Source organism: Cheilinus undulatus, linkage group 19 (genome assembly GCF_018320785.1).
Source record: "Cheilinus undulatus linkage group 19, ASM1832078v1, whole genome shotgun sequence".
NCBI classification, from domain to species: Eukaryota; Metazoa; Chordata; class Actinopteri; order Labriformes; family Labridae; genus Cheilinus; species Cheilinus undulatus.
In genome coordinates, this window is record NC_054883.1 from 20007457 (window position 1) to 20028224 (window position 20768).

At 40.2% G+C, this 20768-nt stretch overlaps 1 protein-coding gene across 1 annotated transcript in view; it reads left to right on the plus strand.

Moving 5' to 3' along the window:
* Positions 1–20768, plus strand: part of bmp6 (bone morphogenetic protein 6) — a 95517-nt gene that overhangs the window by 65292 nt on the left and 9457 nt on the right. The window lies entirely within an intron of this gene.

Genomic DNA, 20768 nt, shown 5'->3' on the forward strand with positions numbered 1-20768 from the left:
TCCTTAATTTGATCACAACAGGGATAAGGTTTATACCCAGGAAACTCAAGCCCATGTAAATACAGTCAATGGGACACAAATCTTACCTCAGACTAACCCTGCTGAGATCAGTGGATGGGTCTGATTGAAGTATTTCTCTTGATGAATTGGACCTGAATAGATCAGAATCAATTTAATCAGCCCTAGATGAATCCCAGCCCTGGGATGGTATCCAGAATCTTTTCTCTATTTTACTGAGTTGATCTGAAGAGTGTTCTTAAATATTCAAAGGAGGTGAACTCTGATAAGAAAAAAATAAAATGGCAGAGACAAAGTCCAGTGCATATTCCCTGATTAAATACACAGTCAGTGGTTTCATCCTGACAGGTGACCTCATCCTCTGAAACTCCTCATCAAGTCTGCCTTGGTTCCTTCCCTTCTTGGCAGCTGATGTAATGAACAGGTTAAAGCCTGAAGTTATGAGCCCTGTAGGATTTTTAAATTAAATAAAACCCTAATCCGCCCACCTTTCACCTGCTGTGTCATTCTGGACAGAGCTTGAAGCTAAGCTTCTCCTGTGAGGCTTCATTGTGTGACTTGAAGGGTCCATAAAGCTGGCACTCAGAGAGCCTGTTGTTAATAAAGCTCTGATCCTCAGCTGATTTGACAGTAAAAGAATCACGCTAATATGAAGGCTAATATAAGGCTTCATGGCTCAGAGCTTTCATTCTGCTGAAGAGGAGGGGGCTGTGGCAGTAAGCAGCCACGTGGATGTTTGCAGTGTTGGGGATTTTTTTTTGATTTATTTGAGGGTTTTTTGCCTTTATAAGAGACAATGGATAGGGGATAAAGCCAGAAACCAAAATCAATGAGTGGGCAGTTACATTAGTATTATTGTTAGTGTTGCTGTGTTTCCACCAGGTGGTGCGGTTGATTGAGCATGGTTTGGTATGGGAAACCCCTAAATAGTTTGCATTTCCACAGACACCCATTTCCTCACTTGGTAAGCTTTTGTAGGCCTGATGGCAGGGCTACACCACCAGCTGGAACACTCCTTCTTGCCTCACAGCGTCATCCAATTCCCTGTGCACCTCCTTGTCACTGACAGTCGCCAGGAAGGTCTGCACCTCCAAGGTTGTTCATGGAGATGCCCAACATTGTTCTTTAGTCATTGTACTGTTGATTGTTGATGTTTATTACATTGGTTCTAGCCTCAGAATTAACACTGTTAACATGTCGGCCTTACCATGTTTGTAGTTTACATCCCACACATGAAGTAGTTGTATAAGACCTGCACTCTCTTGAGCTCCTTCTGGTATCATCCTCCTGGAGCATGCATCACATACACCGTGTTCCAAATTATTCAAATTGGATTTTAGTGTCATAAACATTCAGTTTTTTGTTTTTCAATCAAACTCATGGTGTGAAGATGACCTCGGCAAAGTATATAAAGTTTCTGACTGACCACTGTCTTCCATGGTACAAAAAGGAGAACCGTGCCTTCCGTAGCGAAATTATTTTCATGCATGACAATGCACCATCTCATGCTGCAAAGAATACCTCTGTGTCATTGGCTGCTATAGGCAAAAAAGGAGAGAAACTCATGGTGTGACCCCCATCCTCCCTTGATCTCAACCCAAGCAAAAGACTTGGGAGGCAGTTCACATCAAAACAGCAGCTCTGGGAGACTATTCTGTCATTTTACAAAGAAACTCAAGCAGAAACTCTCCAAAAACTCACAAGTTCAATGGGTGCAAGAACTGTGAAGGTGATATCAAAGAAGTGGACCTATGTTAACATGCAACTTGGCCTGTTAAGATGTTTTTGATTGAAATACCGTTTGATTTTGGTAAATATGACCTCCTAATGCTGCAAATTTTCAGTTCTTTAGAACCTATGAAATGTATGAAACTCTGTTGTGCATAATAATTTGGAAAGTGCATTTTGAGTTCTTGTATTTTTAAAAAAAATAGTTATCATTGGGAGGTATTTTGAATCAAATTGGAATTATGCTCTAACTGTTGATGACTTAAAAATTATACTGACTGTCATTTGCATCGACTATTTAGGAAAATAAGAGAAAAATATAATTTACATCATTATTTGGAATGGGGTGTACAGGCACATATATTTACCACAACACTTAAATAGAGCTGTATCAATACACAAGGTTTAACAGCAAATTTATGTCCAATTGTTGGCAGAGTGGGAGGAAATAGGTAGACCCTCGGGAAGATCCGTGTCCTCAGGTTCTGAATCTGATTCTGTCTCTGGTGGCTCAGACATGTAGGGCTGAACAGGTCCAGTACAGAGCAGCCAGATGAACTCTCCATTTTTAGGTCAATGTGGTTTTTGACAGTTGAGAGAGGAGCGTCTTTCCCGTGAGTGGGTGTGATTTTGGCCCATGCGGTGGATGCACCCACAGCATTCCAGAGCAGTGATAACTGCTCACATTTTCATGATTTTCTAACTTAATTTTTTATTACTGAGACATTTTTTTCTTACTGCAATTTGGCCTGGTGGTTTATAATGGCTTTGGATGTACACCAAGCATAAAACACATATTATGTTGCTTTGTGTGGACATCAATGTTAAACAAAAGATTGCTCTTAGACAATAACTTTCCACTTTGCTACACAAATAAAGTGCTGTTTCTTGCATGGATACTTAAATTGTTATTTGACATGTTTTTTTTTTTTTTATCAACCAGAAACAACTGTTGCCAGGCAGTCATAATGTTATTTATCCCACACACTGACTGCTTTTCAACAGTGGTCAATGGGGTAAAGAGATGGAGAAAAAGTGCTTAGTGCCACATCACTATGTCGTCTTCACTGGTAGCTGCCACTGTCCTAAGCTTTGTTTTCTTCCAGGCTTTTGCACTGGTCACGAAAGCTATAAGTTGCCGGCAGCGAATTTGTTTTGCAACATCATATGGTTGAGGTTTTATCTGTACAGGTATTGAGCACATGGTTAAAGGTGTTGTGTTTTCCTTTGTAATTGTCCAGGTGACAAATTGGGTTTCTTAAAACCAGAGTAGGGGGATATCCCACTTTCTGAAATCAAGTTATGATATTTACATGGCCACAAACATAATAGTGTACCCAACCAAAACAGGGATTCTTAAGTCCATGTAAATGCACTGATTAGGTTCTATACTGCATGCTTGGGCCGCAGTGTTTTGGCTTGCAGTGCAGGTGTCTCTCTTATTTTCCACCCGACGCAGTTGTCTTTTTTATGCTGTGCACTCATGTTGTTTAAAAAGCAAATGAACTCGAGGTATATACAGTATATAGCCCTGAATCCAAGAAAGTTGGGGCGCTGTTTGAAATGGAAATAAAACAGAATGCAATGATTTACAAATTTTATAACCCCAAATTTTATTCACAAGATATTGAAACTGAGACATTTTACCATTGAATGAAAAATATTAGCTCATTTTAAATTTAATGGCAGCAACCATTCTTAAGAAAGTAAGTACAGGGCCATGTTTACCATTGTGTAGCATCATCTCTTCTTAAACAACAATCTGTAAATGTCTTAGAAGTGCTAGATTTTTGGGAAAGGAATGTCGTTCCATTCTTGTCTGATGTAGGATTCTAGCTGCTCAATAATCCTGGTCTTCTTTGCTGTTTTATTTGTATTCTGATGTTTTCTGTTGGTGAAAGGTCTGGACTGTAGGCAGGCCAGTTCAGCACCCAGACTGTTCTCCCGTAAAGCCATGCTGTGGTGAGGGATGTAGTATGTGGTTTAGTATTGTCTTGCTAATATGCAAGGCCTTCCCTGAAGGAGATGTTATCTGAATGGAAGCATATGTTCCTCTAAAATCTTTATCTACTTTTCAGCATTGATGCCTTTCCTGATGTGTGAGCTGCCCACACCATAGGCAGTAATGCAACCCCATACCATCAGAGATGCAGGCTTTTGGACTGTGGATGATAACAAGGCAAACATGGCCTCTCTCCTCTTTAGCCTGCAGGATACGGCATCTGTGGTTTCCTAAGAGAATTTTACATTTCGATTCATCTGACCATAGAACAGTTTTTCACTTTGCCTCAGTTCATTTTAAATGAGCTTGGCCCAGAGACGGCTGCAGCATCTCTGGATTGTGTTCATATTTGGCTTCTTCTTAGCATGATGCAGCTTTAACTTGCATTTGTGGATGACACGCTGATCTGTGTTGACAGACAACGATTCATGGAAGTGTTCCTGAACCCATGCAGTGATTTACAGTACAGAATTAGGCCTGTTTTTAATGCAGTGCTACATGAGGTCCCAAGGATCAAAAGCATCCAGTGTTGAGCTTTGGCCTTCTCCTCCTGATTCTCTGAATCTTTTGATGATATTATGGACTGTAGATGGTGGGATATGTAAAGTCTTTGCAATTTCACTTTATGGAATATTTTCTGAAATATCCTACAATTTTTAGACACAGATTTTGGCAGATTGGTGAATCTCTGCCCATCTTTGGTGAGCCTCTGCCTCTCTAAAATACTCCTTTTATACTCAGTCATGTTACTGACCTGTTGCCAATTAACCTGATTAGTTGCAAAATGCTCCTCCAGCTGTTTTAGTAAGTACCACTTACTTTGCCCCATCCGTATTTTTCTTTCTAGATGTGCTGCTGCCATGAAATTCAAAATGAGCTAATAATTTACCTGAAATGGTCAAATGTCTCAGGTTCAACATCTGATATGTTATTTATGTTCTATTGTGAATAAAATTTGGGTTTATGACATTTGCAAATCGTTGTAGTCTTTTTTTTATTTACATTTATCAAAACGCCCAAACTTTTTTGGAATTGGGGTTTTAATAGGACTTAATGTGATTAAAATTGACAGCCCTATAAACTTAATCTACTCGAGCATCTGTGGGATTTGCTGGACAGCCAAGTCTGCACCATGGAGGCCCCACATTCAGACTTCAGCATTTATGGCAGTACTGCTGAGTTTAACTTTCATATATGTCTCTCGGTGCTCGGAGCTCCTGCAGCCAAACATGTTTGGCCCAACAACAGCCTCAGCAGAGCACACCTGCTCTCTAGACTCACGTCAGAATTGTGATGAACGACTTGCGAGAATCATTGTAAGTATGCTTTTGCTGAATTCAGGGATTAGACTGGCATTAATCTAGCCCCGGCTCTGCTAACCTGAGCTGATTCTAAGCCCAAAATGGACGAAGTCTTTACCCGAAAAACCTGGTTCAGTGCATGCCAGAATCCAGCTTAGTGCACTGACACACAGCTGCAGACGGCCTGACTTGGCCAGCTACCTGGGAAGCGATTTACCTCTGCTTCTCTTCTCCCTCCACCTCATTTAATGGCTCCACCATCTGCGTGGTACACAGAAGTATTTTTGGGACAAGTCGCTTCTACTCTCGCTTTGCTCTATTTCCTGTTTGTTCAGTGTATCTCCCTCACTTTCTCAGTAGGTAACAGTGTGCTGCTGTTACCACAAGAGGTTGTAAGTTGAATTCCTGCGGGGCTTTTTTTCTCAGTAATTGCCCGAGATGAAAGCTTTGGCTGACATAACAGAGAACAAAGACTCATCATTTGTTATGCTGCAGGAGAGTTGGAGTGTACCACATGTTCACTTTTGGCTCCAGACTCTCTTCAAGCCAGCTGTCTTTGGCTTGAGATGTCCTAAGATGTCTAAAGACTTAAGATGTCTTGAAAGGCGGTGAGATTTGGGGTACACTGATGAATCAGAGGGCTGAGGTGCACAACATGTGCTCACAATATGACCGTAATGAGAGTTGTCCCTTCTTTCTGTCAGTATTTTAAGGAATACTTTGCCAAATATGAACAAAACCTTAATATGAATGCTTCTATACTGTTTCTTCAATGGCAGAAAGGTAAACTGGCTGTCATGTGTTTTTATCAGGAGGATGAGAAAACTTTCTCTGAGGTAAATCTGCTCACAAATCTGCTCTAACAAGGACAATCTGTTAAATATGCGTCCTGGAGGATTGGACTTTACATAACCCAAAACATCAAGACCTCTCCGCCTCGCCACTCGGGACGACGGGGAGTGTAAATATTTAGATCCTACACAGGAAGCGGGGAGGCCCCCCTCGCGACAGCAGAGTGTCCGCGGCCAGCAGAGGACTGCTGGGATTTGACTTGATGGGAGGATCCGCGAGGAATTCAGGAGGGCATATGGTTTCAATACCGCATCACTCACTCCAGAGACAGGGAGGAGGACAGAACGGATGGGGAGCGCATCCGTCTTGTGGAGCGCTCATGGGGAGAAACAAAATGTGGACACTGTCCCCTAGTTTGTGTCTGGCACAGAACTACAGTGCATCAGTTCAGGCGGCTGCTTAAAGGAACATTTCACCATAATTCACCCTGATACTTTTTCCGTAATAACACGAGATCTAAGGCCGGAAGGCAGCAATGTGTTTGTTTTTAATTGCTCTAGTGTGCACAAGCTTCCACATAGAGGCTTTTTAGCTTTAGAAAAGAAAACATTCATGAGCTACAATACTCTGCGTGTTTTCTATTAATAGCGTCCCCCCCTCTGCACACATCCAACCTCCTGACCTGTGTGGTTAACCACTGAGCTGATCCTACTTCATCTTTTTATCACTTTGGAATCAGTTTGTGTTAAACCATGTGTTGTGTTAGAATTCTGTTTACAGACAGACACACAGACACGCTGCTGATTGTAGTAGTAAATTCTGATTACATTTAAATTAGGAACACAGTACAGAGATTTCTTTTTAAACATACTGATTATAGAACAGCAAAGATTTTTGGTACCAAATATTTTTATTTCCTTTCCTCTACTGCAAACTTAGGACAGAGTTTTATTTTAACGGATGCTCTCTGTTGCTCTGAGCAGCTTCATAACAAGACAATGATGGTGGATAATATAAAGAAAATGGTTGTCCTGCTTCAGCCCCATCTAGTTCAGGCAGCTTGTACTGTCATTATAAATTTAATGTGAGATGGCAGACCTATAATCCGGAGGCACGAAGCAGCATTTCTCTGTTTACCCGTAGAGCCTGTATCAGACACCACAAGTGTTGTAGTACTCGAGATTGGTCTTGGTCTTGAGACTGGTCTCAAGACCACATCTTGAATGTCTTGTTCTTGGGATTTTCCATCAAGGCCAGTTGTGACCAGCACTGATCTGCTATTCTTCGATGTCATTAATGTGATAATAGGGAGAAGCACTTTCTAAAACAACAAATAGCTACACCTGCAAAAACTCAGACATCAGTCCATTTATTTAAAGTCAGAAATACCTCTGAACACTTACTTTATAGGCCTCGGTAAAGCCATTACGAGAGAACAGTGGTATTTATCTGTAAATGCTCTTATGAGGTGGTTTTATGTGATAAACAATGCAGATCTAGTCTGCAAAATTAGTCAAGAGGCTCTGCAGTAGTTTCCATCTGAAATATGTCCACAGAGCTAAAAGAAGATTGGATATCCTCTTTGTCTCAGCTACTGATTGTTAGCTGCTGCAACTGCTAGTTTGTTGAGGACATGCTGCAGGGCAGAAACTGTCAAAAAGTATGGGGGAGGAATTTCAAAATAAAAGTGTAGTTTGATGTAGAGTGATGTTTTGACTTCTCTAACGATCAGATTGGAAAATAAATCAACCAACTGAGGTGTTTACATACATCAATGAATCGTTACACCCCTATTTAGCGTGAAACCACCTGTAAAGTATCACAAACTTTGTTGATATTTGTGCTTTTGCTCTTTACTGTGTTGAAAAATCTACAGTCCACAGAAGCCATGTTTTGGTTGGTACCTCAGTTTTGGGGTCACAGCTGGGTTTGGGTTCAGTATTGGGGAATAAAGCAACAAAGATTTATAATTCTTCCTCATACTTTCAACTGACGGTAGTGCAGATTACAGTTTGTTCCATCTGGAGTTATCAAGAAAGACCTGAAATAGTTGATACAACCTGTGGTGTTAAAAAAATGGACAAAAAAGAGGAGAGAAAAAAAAAAAGGAAAGTGATACAGAAATGAAAAGCCTATTATCTCCAGAGTTGAAATGATGAAAGAAAAATTTGTCAATTTAAATGTAAATTACTCAGAATAAAATGCATGCATTTTAGAGAAATGCACATATGATGAGGTCTAAAAAGGTTTCAGGACTTAAAATATTTGTTGACTACCTTTTTCCCATGAGAAAGACCGGACTAAGACTTACTAAAAATAGATATTTGATGACAAAAACTTCCACTGTGAAAATCCATCAAGAAGCATCGTATCTGTAGCTCCTCTGCCTCTCAGCTCTAGAAAGCAGGGATCTAGGTTTGATCTAGGTGAAGAGAACATGGAGATATGATTTGTCAAGAGAATACATAGTAGACTAAAAGTAAGGTCTCAAATGTAAGGACATTCTTTTACTATAACTGGACTAGAATGGTTTTTAGTTTTCGTCGACTGAAACTAGACTAAAACTATAAAAGGTAGAAATGACTGTGCTTTTCGAAGTAAAAGCACGCTTAAGAATTTCTTTGGAGAAATTCCCTTTGTACAGAATGCCTTTATTTTGCATAGTTCCACTATTCACTGAATCCAGTCACTTGTGGAGGAGTTTATTGAGGTAAAACTTATGAAGAATGGCAGGGCTGTGACAGCAGCATAGACTGTAAGGGAATTGGACAAAGCCTGTGTGACGTCAGCCATTTAATTACAATAGGTGGACTCAAGCAGCTTTTGAAGCCAATCCAGGGCGGCTTCCATATTTAAATCAAGAGCCCGCCCACTGAGCTTGACTTCCTGTCAGCCAAGGTATCACTAAAGTTAGCCTTCTGGTTGACAGGTAGTGTCTGCCTGTCAAACTATATGTCAGTCAAATGAGATGCGGCAATCAGTGCACATTGAGGTTTTTCCTTAATATAACAGAAATGACTGTGGTACAAAAAAATCCCCTTTGTTGAGCTGAATTCTGCTCCTCGCATCTTCACGAATCTTTTCAGGATGATGATTTGTCAAGTGGCTCCTTATATTACTCATATTCCCTGTCAAGTTTGTCACTGAGGTCTGCCATTGTCTGCTTATTGTTTATGTTTTTGTTTGTCCAGCACTTTTTTCATCTTTCTCATTACTTGACACCGGGAAATCAAAATTCCACACATCAGATTTAGATTTCGCTGGAGCCTCCACAATCTCTAAAACATCACTCAGTTCTCCCTCATGCTGTTAGATCAAGCCAGCGAGTTGAGCGCAAGGGATGATGGGTAGGCGAGGGCTGATGGTAACTGTCAAAAAACTACTCTTTAAGCCCTGAGGACCTATCGATATTGAGACGCTTCTGTCAAAGCTATATTAACAATACTGTTACAACTCTAGGAGTTACTCATGTCTAATTAACCAATGAGATAGAGTTTTGGGTGAGGTGAGGCCAGCTGATAATCAGCCTATGTCTGCAGTGGCTTCTCATTCAAAACCATGACTTGTGCATGTCAGTAATGGACCCATTACTAGTTCATGTAAACACAGGAATGAGCTGTTGTAACAGAGCCTGAGCAGAGCACTAAAATACACAGAAGTAGCCAGCGCTCTACTTTTACATAACTGTGCATAGCCGTTAAACATATTAGCATCGGTAATGTCCTCAGCCCCCACTGCTCTCGTTTCTAGATATTTTTTTTAAAACAGCGCGGAACAGTTTGGGGGAGGAAGTAGAATCCAAACTTCATGAACTATTTCTACTGTCATTTTTCATTTAGATTTCATAAAATACCTTGTTCTGCTCAGCTGTGTCATAATTTATCGACATGACTGCTCGGGACATAAAACAGCCTTTTAACTATGAAACTTTACTTCCCTCTTTTTATTCCCTGTGAGGCCTGGGGGCTTGTTATTTTCTCATTTTCACATTTTTAGCAAGCTGGATTTAAAAGGACATGTGATATTAAATGTCTTCCAGATGACAGAAGAGGACGCATTCAGCCAAAAACATTTCTGCAGCATTAGTCTGAGATGACGATGTGATTATATGAGTAATTAATCATCTCTGTTTTTTTACAAAGCAGTCTCATGTGATGTTTTCCTATTTGTTTGGCAGATCGGTGGTTTTGGTGAGCATTTTCCCCCCTCGTATTTGGAGTTATGATTCTAGAGCATGAATAGTTTTATGAGTTTGATGATTCCGCCCCCTCTGGGTGTGACTGAGCACAGAGGAAAAAGCCATGCACCTCGCCAAAAGAACAATGCAACACCTTTAAAGGTAATTTGGGGTTTTGTGGGCGTAGAAGGCCGGGAGGTAATGGGAGTTGGCTGCGGGGGAAGTTAACAACCATCCGGGGAAGGAATATCACATCCCGGCGCAGCAAATGCAGCCTGTAATTAGGCCTAGCCAGTCATTAGCTGCACAGCTAAAAGACTGACCACGCTAACAGTATCGCTTAAAGAATTATAATAACACGGCGCTCGGCCTGCAGTGTTTTTTCATCTGTCTCTCTTCTCCTCCTCGTTCTCCTTGCTCCCTCCCCACCCGACCTCCTTTTGTTTACTGTTGGAGTAATTAGACATGGTGGAGCTCCCTCGCAGGGTTTAATAACCTCTGTGATGAAAGACAGGAAGAAAGATAAACTTCAGTAGTTGTGGCTGGTGGGAGGGGGAGCAGAGGAGAGGAGAAACGTCAGGGACAGCAGTGACATTCTTCTTTCATGCCTTCACTGCAGTGAGACTCTCTCCTTTAAGGCCCCAGTCTTTATTTTAAACTTTGAGCTTTCTGTCCCCACCACCTCTGTGGAAGTCGATTTAATTACTACTGTAAAAGCTGCAATTTTTTCCTGTGCCTGATTTGAGAAATTGCTGTAGTTTTAGAGATTGGTGGAAGTGACTATGTAATGTCAACTGTCTCACCCAGCCTGTAACATCTGAATTGCCACCATTTAATTATTATATTTTCGGAACAGCGTGTGATAAATATGATTTATTGGCGTTTCCTCCTGCCGTAGGCACTTAAGTCTGTCAGGGCCTTCATGAATAGCAGGTAGTGTAGCAACAAGTTAATATGAGCCTCATAGAGCTCACTGCATGGAGAGTCTGAGTGTTAAAGAGCTACAGAGCTCACTAAGGTGCAGTGTTTCCACTCCTGAATAGACAAGGTGAGAAGCTGGCCACCACTGCCACTCCTTATTCATGTTTGTGGGCTGGATGGTCAAAAATATGATTGTACCTGCAGTGAAGCATTTCCAGGTGAAACAATCAGCAGGTGTACATGCACAGTTAAGTCAAGCTATCGTTATTCCTCAGATGGTGTTATACCTTGTTTCCCAACCTGGGACCCCAGAGATTGTAGAGGAGGCTCTGTCAGCTTTGAGGTTGTAAAATTATATTTGCACATGCTATCAAATCATGCTTAAACACTTATGAACAGTTCATACAGAGGTCTTTGGGGGAGAAAATTTATTTTAGGATATTTTGTTTGGATTTAATCAAAACTGTTAACATGTATGTTAACTGCACCATGGGGATACATGTTATAAAGCTACCGTCACAGCATACAGTGCTTAACAAATTTATTAGACCACCTGTCATATTTGTCTCAAAGACCATGCATCATGAAGTGCTTTAATGCGGACTCTTTCATTTTCAGTGAGCTCTCCACGTTTTACCATTTTGAACTGGAATGAGGGATTTCAAACTGAATTCACCCAAATTTGAGCCAGCTCACTGGGCTTCTCTGAGAAGTCAGAAATTAATCAAGCATACCACTAAACCACTATAACTCAATTTTCTGTTCAGGAATGCAAGTAAATAACTATAATTTGACATATTAATCAAGAAAAAATCATGTGCTTTACTATTTTTTCAGTTTCTTTGTAAATCAGTAAATTTGAAAATTCATGGAAAACAATAATAATTATATTTTAGCATTAAAATATCCTTAGGGTTAAAGAGCTTCTACATATTGGTACATTAACCATTGCAGAAACATAAAAAATGAACTTGGTAATTACATTAGGGCAGCTGTGGCATTACTTTGGTTAGGGTTAGGGTGGTCTAATAAATTTGTTAAGCACTGTATATGGTCATATTGATTCAGTAAAATCTGTATTGATATGTGTATCAGCAGTGTGTGTGACGATATATTGCCATAGCGATTTTTAGAGCACAGGCCTGTTCCCAAGTGGCGTGCCTCATGGCACGTCTAGGTATGCCGTGGGGCTTTGTACAATGCCTTATTACTACAACTGTACAACACTATAGATACAGGATTTGAATATGGTGTGCCTTGAGATTTTGCCTTGATCTCTTGGGCAAGAAAGATGATTGATTCCATCAATCATACTTGATTTATTTCAGCCCCATTAATCAGCTAGAAACTGATGGATGCTGGAGATGGACTAGGATGAATTTGTTATCAGACCACATAGAGACAAACATGCACTTTTTCATTTTGAGCCTTTCTAAATTTGAACGTCTTAATCTAAGTCATTCTGTCTATGGCAGAGCGTTTGCAGATGTTAGCTGCTGTGTCAAATCTTTTCGTCTGTTTAGGTGCATTTCTACTCAAAAAGTCAGGAATGAACATAATGTGTAATGAAAAGAAAAAATATACATGAAAGTGCTAATTACAACCCTTTAAAATGTCTTGCTGGCATCAAAATCAAAATTTGCATGTAGTTTTAAAAGAATTATTGAACCTAGATTTAACATTTGATGTCTTTTTGCTATTTACAGTCAAATATGGGGTTGAAATGGTCAACATTGTGTTTGTATTTACACTTTACACAGCGTCCAAGCTTTATTGAGTCTGGTGGTGAAGTCTAGAAATGAGTGTTGTGTAATGTAGAGGACCTTTTCTCACACTCCTGTTCCCACCTCTACTGTGTGTCAAGGAGAGGAAAAAGAAATGAATAGAAGCCTCATGGGAGCCGGAGCTCAGCGGTAGCTGTGTGGCATTAAATTTTACAGGCAGGAAGGAGAGATGTGGTTTATGGGCACCACAAATCTGGACCTTTACACTCAATGAAAGCCCACAGTAAATATCGGCTTTATTCCTCTTAAAGAGCCCCACAGACTGTAAGGGCTGATGGCTTTAAAGGACAAGAGGTGCAAAGAGAACGACTAGTATATGTGTACAGTATTTATGTATGTATCTAGTTATCAAACCTTATATAATTTGTGCATAATTCAAGAAAATGACTTGAAGAAGGCTTTGCAGGATAATATAACCTGATGAAGTATACATATTTTAGTTTCTCATTTGATTAGTTCTTTGAAAAAATAACAATGATGCAGGGAGTTTTCTGTTCCAGCATCATTCAGATTAGATGATGCAACTTTGCCATCATACCTGCAACTAGGGCTGGGTCTTATGGACCAAATCTTACATCTTAATGCTTTCCAGGAGAGGTGAGCAGCCCTACCTGTGCCTAACAAGAAACAATATGAATGTGAACTGGTGTAGATGTTTGACTAGTGAGTGGACGGTGCTGCAGCTCTAGCCACCCTCCACCCTGGTCAGGTTTTGACCCACAGCTGAATGTTACGCCTCATAAACCAGACCAGGATGGGGGCGTCAGAGTTTGTTGTGTGTGTAGTATGGGTGTATGCATGTCAGTGATTGCAGGCAGTGACAACTGTATGTTATTCAGAGAGAAATGCTGACAAAGAACAAGCTTACAGTTACTCTAAGTCCCTGTAGTCCATTATGAAATCTGCTCTCATAAATCTCTGTACATTAACAGTTTTAAAGCCCCTTTATCCTGTTACATGTGACTTCCTGTTTCTTTAAACCTGACCTCAGGTTCACATCAGGTCAGCAAAGAGTTTCAGCCAATCATCTCTGTTCTTTCAAAAGCACTTTTCCTCTGTCCTTGTTTTTTTCTCCCCTGTATTTAAACACTGAATGCTAATGTGCCTTTATGATGTTAGGGAAAACACAGGGCCTCAATCAACAACTAAAGAGAAGATATCTGTTCTTAGAACATACTTACACAGTTTTAAAGGACATTCTGACATTCACCAGAGTTCAATTATCTGTGATTTATTCGTAGCTAAGTATGTAAGAACACTGGACTTTATTTACAAATATCCTAGAATTTTCTTTTCCATAATGTGATCTTAAACCTTTGCTCTTAAAATTGATTAATGTCATGTCTCATCAGCTGGAAGCTTTTGCATGTTTTTCTTAATTAGTGTAAAGAAATGCCCCTTTTATGCCCATAAAAGGATGTGAGATTGCAGGGCAGTGTCCAAACACAAAAAAAATGATGCATGATTAAGGAGATTCATCAGTGACTTTTTGTTCAAGGTGGCGATGAAGGGATGTAGGATGGCATGAAGGAGATGAACTTAGACACCAGTTAGATGTATTGGAGGTGGCTGGGTTGGAGGAGGATTTCAGCGGTCACACTGAAACTGTGGAAGAGAGAAAACACTTTTTAAAATATGACAGCTGCAGGATGATTGGATAAAGAGAGGTTGTGGCTGAAAGGGATTGGCTCAGAATTTAAGAGCTGATTACCAGAGCAGGAATAGGGGACGAGTGAGTGAGTGATTATTAATGAATGAAAGGATGAGTGGAAATGAAACATTCTTCCTGCTTGAACTTGCATTAAGCTTTTCGATCCTGTGTGATTTCTGTGTTTGCATATGGCCCTGCAGTCTCATGCCCTGATATGGACATCAAAAATGCTTTTTTCTATGCTAATTAGTAAAAATGTTAAGCGTCAGGTCTACAGGGACATGGCATTCAGTAGTTTAAGAAAATGGGCACAAATAATTCAGCAGTTTAAGAACACATCCTGAATCAGACAAAGGTTTATCTAGGAAAAGGCCTCTATACAGTCCAAATACCCTCTACAGTCTGCAGAGAGGCAGGTTGATCCGTTTCTACCGGTGTGGATATCACAGAATACATAAAGCCAAACATGCATGCCTGAAATCACATGCGCACCCTTAAAAACAGCACAGACACATTTTAACATTGTATTTCCATGTTGGCAGACACAGTGGACTGCCCTTCCTATTGGAAAGGAAGGAACCCTAAACTGGGGAAACACCTGATTCTATTTGATGGTTTCGGGTGACCATTTAACCTCTGCCACTGCGCCTCTCGTGACCAGTCTCGCCTCTCCTTTCCTGTCTTTTCTAAATTAACTGGACCAATCAGATGACTTATTCCTGCTCTGCTGCAAAGAAACTCTATTGTTGGTCTTGTCCAGGAAACTCTTCATCTCAATCCACTTTATTTCTAAGAGTTCTAAGGCAGTTTGAAGAAGTAAAGTTAGTTTGAATGTATTTTTAACAGAATTTTGCATGAAATATTGGACAACTTAAAGCTAATGGAAACCCAAAACCCACATTTCTGTACAGGTGGTTAAAACTGAGGCCAGGATGAGGCAGACTTTGGACCATGCTTCTCCTAGCTCCCTCTCCTTTTCTTTCTGTCAGCTTTTTCTTTCTGTCTCTCCTAGTCTGCTTCAATCTGTGATGAATCTAAGTGACAAATCCAACTCCCCCTCCTTATTTCTATCTGTTTCTCCATCATTTAGAAGACAAGAATCCAGCTTAAAAACACAGGTCTTGGCAGTTCTGTCAGTGTTTGTGTTCAAAATGAAATGAGATGTGATGATGAAATCTTAATGCAACCAGCAGTGATGGATTTCAAGAGTAACTAAACCCCAGAGTTTCAGCTGAGGAGCGTCAACACTGGAACTATAAAAATACTTTTAGATCATCATGGACAGGCCGAGGAGGGTGAGGGATAAGACATGCCCACTCAACCCTTCATGCTGTCACTATCAGCTGCATCCTGGTCTCTATAAAAACGTGTGAAACGTGATGATATTTAAGTGGTACACAGATTGTAAGATGGATAGTGATAGCAGTTTGTATGTATCTTTAGAAACAGCTTAATAATTTAAAGCTGGTGTCATACTGTATGGTATCAGATTGTATCATAGTGCAGTGTACCTTTCTTATTGTACTGTATTATATTACAGTTCCTGTAAAAAGTATTCACCCCTTGCATGTTTTACCCTTGTATTGATTTCATAGATCAATCATGGTCAATATAATTAGGCTTCTCTGACAAAAAAAGGCAAAAATCCTCTTTGATATCAAAGTGAAAACAGGTTTCTCCAAAGTAATCAGCCTTCCTGGGCTGGCTTCCGAGAAGCATCCCCACAGCATGATGCTTCCACCACTGAGCTTCACATTGAGGATGGTGTGTTTGTGGTGACGTGCCAAACATAACATCTAAAAAGCAACATTTTGGTCTCATCAGATCAAAGAACTTTCTTCCACTTGATCATGGACCTCTTGTACCTCCTTCAGAGTAGTCATAGGTGTCTTGGTGGACCCTCACTAGTCTCCTTCTTGCACGCTAACTCAGTTTGTGAGGACTGTCTGATCCAGGCAGATTTACACATGAACCATATTCCTTCAGTTTCTTCATGATGGGTTTAACTAAACTCTGGGGAATGCTCAGTAGCTTGAAATTTGTTTTGTACTCATCCCGATTTGTTCTTTTCAGTATCCTTTTCTCTGAGTTTTCTGGAGTGTTCTTTTGTCCTTATGGTGTAATGGTAGCCAGGATTACTAAATAACCAGTGACTTGACCTTTCAGACGCTGGTGTCTTTACACTACAGTCACTTGAGAAACATTCACTGCACTCAGGTGATCCCCATTTCACTAATTGTGTATTTTTTTGGTTAAAAAAGCCAAATTATATTAACCATTACTTTTTCGAAATTGCAAATTTCCATTTAAAAAATGACAATGTGGATTTTTCATCAGGTCATCTGTGTATATGAGCTGGTGTTTGTATATATAATTTAAGTGCCAGTGGAAATAAATGATAGATGTTGAGCTGTAAGGTGCCAACATCAATGAGCCTGGCGTAATTAGACTGTTCTTGTGTCTCTAGTAGTACAGGAGTGTGTTTTTGCTAGAGTGTGTGTTAGTACATCTCTGCCTCGAGCCAACCAATCAAGGCCGTTGTTGTTGGCAGTTTGTGTGGAGAATGTCTGGGTGGTGGCTGTGACTGAATGACTCACTCTCCCTGACAAAAATGTATAGTCCTATTAGAGAGAAATCTGATGTTGGGATTTATATTAATGGAAACGATACTGTACATGACTAATTTGCTAGTCTATGTCCAATACTGGATATTTTTCTTGTAAATGTTGCTATTGCAGTGTTCCACCTGTTTCAAGACACGTGTGGTATGTTTACTACCTAGGAAAGACGAACAGCCATGTTCGCATGGCCTGACAAGAAAAGCGGCTCCACAATAAAGGCTGACAATGCAGAGAGAAAATCTGAAAAAGTACAGCCAGTTACATACAGACTCAAAGCTGTGAAGTGTTGTTTCTTTAGTGTGTGAAGTTGTTATAGCCTAAATAGTCTCAGCACTAACTCAAACCTGCTAAACATGGAGTCGAAAACCAGTAACGAAACCCTAATAACAAGTGTGACTAAAGTTCAACAAAAATAGCAAACCACGAGGAGATCTTCTGCCAAAACAGTTGGTTAACAGTTTTATAATTAACTTTGCAGTGTGAGAATGTGCAGACCAACAAACACCTACAATTAAATTCACTTGTGGGTTTAGGTTTGAAGTTTTGCTTAAAGCTGCATTTCCCAAACTTAAAATGCTGCAGCCCAGTTTGAAACATGAAAATCTTCCAGAGTGGACCAAAACGGTCATATGACCATGACATGAATCTCACAGTATTAACCTCCATATCTTTATTTCATAAACAGAGGTTTTATTTAAAAGAGATAAAGATATGTTACGGTGTTATCTCCAGTGTAGGCACCAGACCTGCTTAGGATCCTGCATCTGCTTACATAATCTGATTGGCTGAATGCTGGAGGGTTTACAGAAGTGGAGGACTATAAATCCATTGTAGAGGTTGACCTGTATTGGTTTTTCAGTGCCAATACTGATACCAATGGTAGTTCATAAGATCGATAACTGATATTTGGAATTGATATGTATTTATTATGACAAACAGAATCTGGTTATTATTGTGGCAAAATTAAAACTGCAGGATAAAAAAAGGAAAATGTCATTTAGCTCTACCTCTGTTGACATGAGAAACTGCATGGAGCTACACAGTAGCAGCAGGAAAACAGGAAGTGATGCCATATGCTCACTGTGTCAGTGGCACCCAGGTCTCCATGTTGACTGGCTTGGGAGGAGTCTGAAGTCTGTCAAACGGCACAGACTTCGGTTTGCAAACAGGTTAGATGTGGAAGCATTCTTAACTCCAATTTCCACATACAGTGACCACAACGCTATCTGCTGGGGAATCGTACTGCGGAGCAAATCGCCCCCTCTCTAGTCTATCAGAGCAGTTACTCTGACTGCGCTCCAGTCCGGCAGCAGCGTGTTCCTGGAGCGCCATTCCACTCCTCTCATACGAGATATGCTGCAGGTCTATTTTCAGCACTGGCCGCTGCCAAATCACGTCAATTCCTGTCTACAGAAAGCTCCAAACAGGCTCCAATTCACAGGCGTAGAATATCCAGGACTTTCAAAATACAACACAACGCACGGACTCCTGATTGTAAATCATCACTATATCAACATTTAATCTCATCCTGCAGTGAGAGCAAAGGGTCACTGAGAGGTCAGTGGGTCACAGAGCTACAATGGCACCAATGACGAGGAAAGTTAACTTTTGAGAAAATTTACCCAAATAATTTTACATAAAACCACAGATCCTTTAAGCAAACATTAACCTTTTAACTTCCTAATGCACTCACCCAATGGTGGAAGCGATAATATCATGGACTTATACTGGAAAGGATAAATTTACCCCAAAAGGTAAAACAGTCTGCTGTCGACTAGGGGTGGGAATCACAAGTGGCCCCACGATACGATATTATCACGACACTTGAGTCATGATTCGATATTATTGTAATTTTAAACATTTTGCAGTACAGTGAGTATTGCAATACGATATTTCACGATATATTGCGATCTATACCATTTTTTCAACTGTTTAGCTGATTTAGCATTAGTCTTGCCCTCATATTTGTCGTATTTCTGCAGTATTTTATTTCATGTAGCATTTCTTGCAAACCTCATGTGTCATGTCCATCTCATTCGTGCCCTGCTTGCATTCCTAATGTCCTTCCCCTGGTTCTGCCATGTTTTTGTACTAACTTTTTTCCTGCTCTGTGGCCCCCTGCCAACCTGCCGCCAAACAATTGCCCAAACAATTGATTTTATTTTTTCATTATCATAGACTTCAATTCATATTAGCAATTAATTTGGAAAAAACATCAATACTCGGTTCAAGGGACGATACAATATATCACCAGACAAAATATTGCGATACTATGCTGTATTAATTTTTCTCCCACCCCTACTGTTGACATACTATTCCTGCGTGAACTCATAGTTCTCCCGCTTTGGTGCATGGCGCAGTTGTCACATGTGGAAATCACGGGTTAGTTGTCAATGAGTTTGTGTGTAAACACTTAAAACACCATAGCAGTCATTTCGACTGTATTTGCATTTATTTTACGTATTAACTTTGCTGAATTAAAAGTAAGAATGCTGCTGGTCCCTGGCTTTTCCTAAAACTGTCTGCATTTTAATTTGAGATATTGTTACACATGGCTCTAAAGGAAAAGAAAATATGATCACTTCTACCTATAAAGACAAGAGGCAGTCATTTTGACTGCACAGCTTTTGCTACACCTACATTAATTTGACGTTGCTTAGCAAAATTAGTTGTTTCTCACGGAGTAAACTCTCATTTGGACAAATTTTAGATGTTGAGTAGTTGAATTAAACCAGGCTGAGGAGGTTTTAGGCTGTTATTAGTCAGGATTAATGTGTCACTCTGTGGTGCTGATCAAGGGCTGGTTTGAATGATTATTCTAAGATATCACCTCCGTCCAGCTGTTTTCGGGAGACTCACTGGATAATACTGTTTAAGCTGTCATCAAAACATTTCATCATTGCTTTGTAAAGCAAGCTAGAAATAATAAGAAAAATAAAACATGCAACCATAGTTTGATTTAAGGAGTCTCTTTTGTACGGTGGCTGGTAAGGGCAAATGATTGGCAAAAGTCAGACGCACTCTAAATGAAACAAAACAGCTCCAATAAGAGAGACGCTTCAATTTTAGAGACGAAATCACAAGTCAAAACGAACTTCAAAAGAGGAAACGCGATGCAACTGGCAAAACACTCTCCAAGAATCAAATATAAATTAATTCTAGTTCTTTCTAGTAGGTTTGGAAATCTGGGCTTTCTAGTGTTAAGAGACAGCTGTTGCAGCATAATGGCTGAACTGGTGGATGTTTTTTGAAGTTACAGAATTATGAAAACTACACTTTCTCTTTCCTCTAAATATATAGAGAGCTCTCCTTTATTATCTCAAGGAGAAGTTTGTTTTCTCAGTCTGTACAGGCACATTAAAACCAACACATTATATTTTTGCATAGCATGAATATACACTCACCAGCCACTTAATTAGGTACGCCTGTTAAATTGCTTGTTAACATTAATAGCTGATCAGCCAATCACATGACAGCAAGTCAATGCATTTAGGCATGCAGATGTGGTCCAGCACCATGCCACAAAGCTTGAACATGACAGTGAGTACCTGTATTCCAATGGCCTCCACAGTCACCAGATCTCAATCCAGTAGGGCACCCTTGGGATGTGGTGGAGCGGGAGAGTCGCATCATAGATGTGCAGCCGACAAATCTGCAGCAACTGTGAGAAAAGACAGAGAAAGTGGGTAAGCGAGAGAGCCCTTAAATGTCAGTGGAAAGTCAGTGTCACTGTCTTGACTTCAGCTCAGCCACCGATGCCAGCAATGACCTCC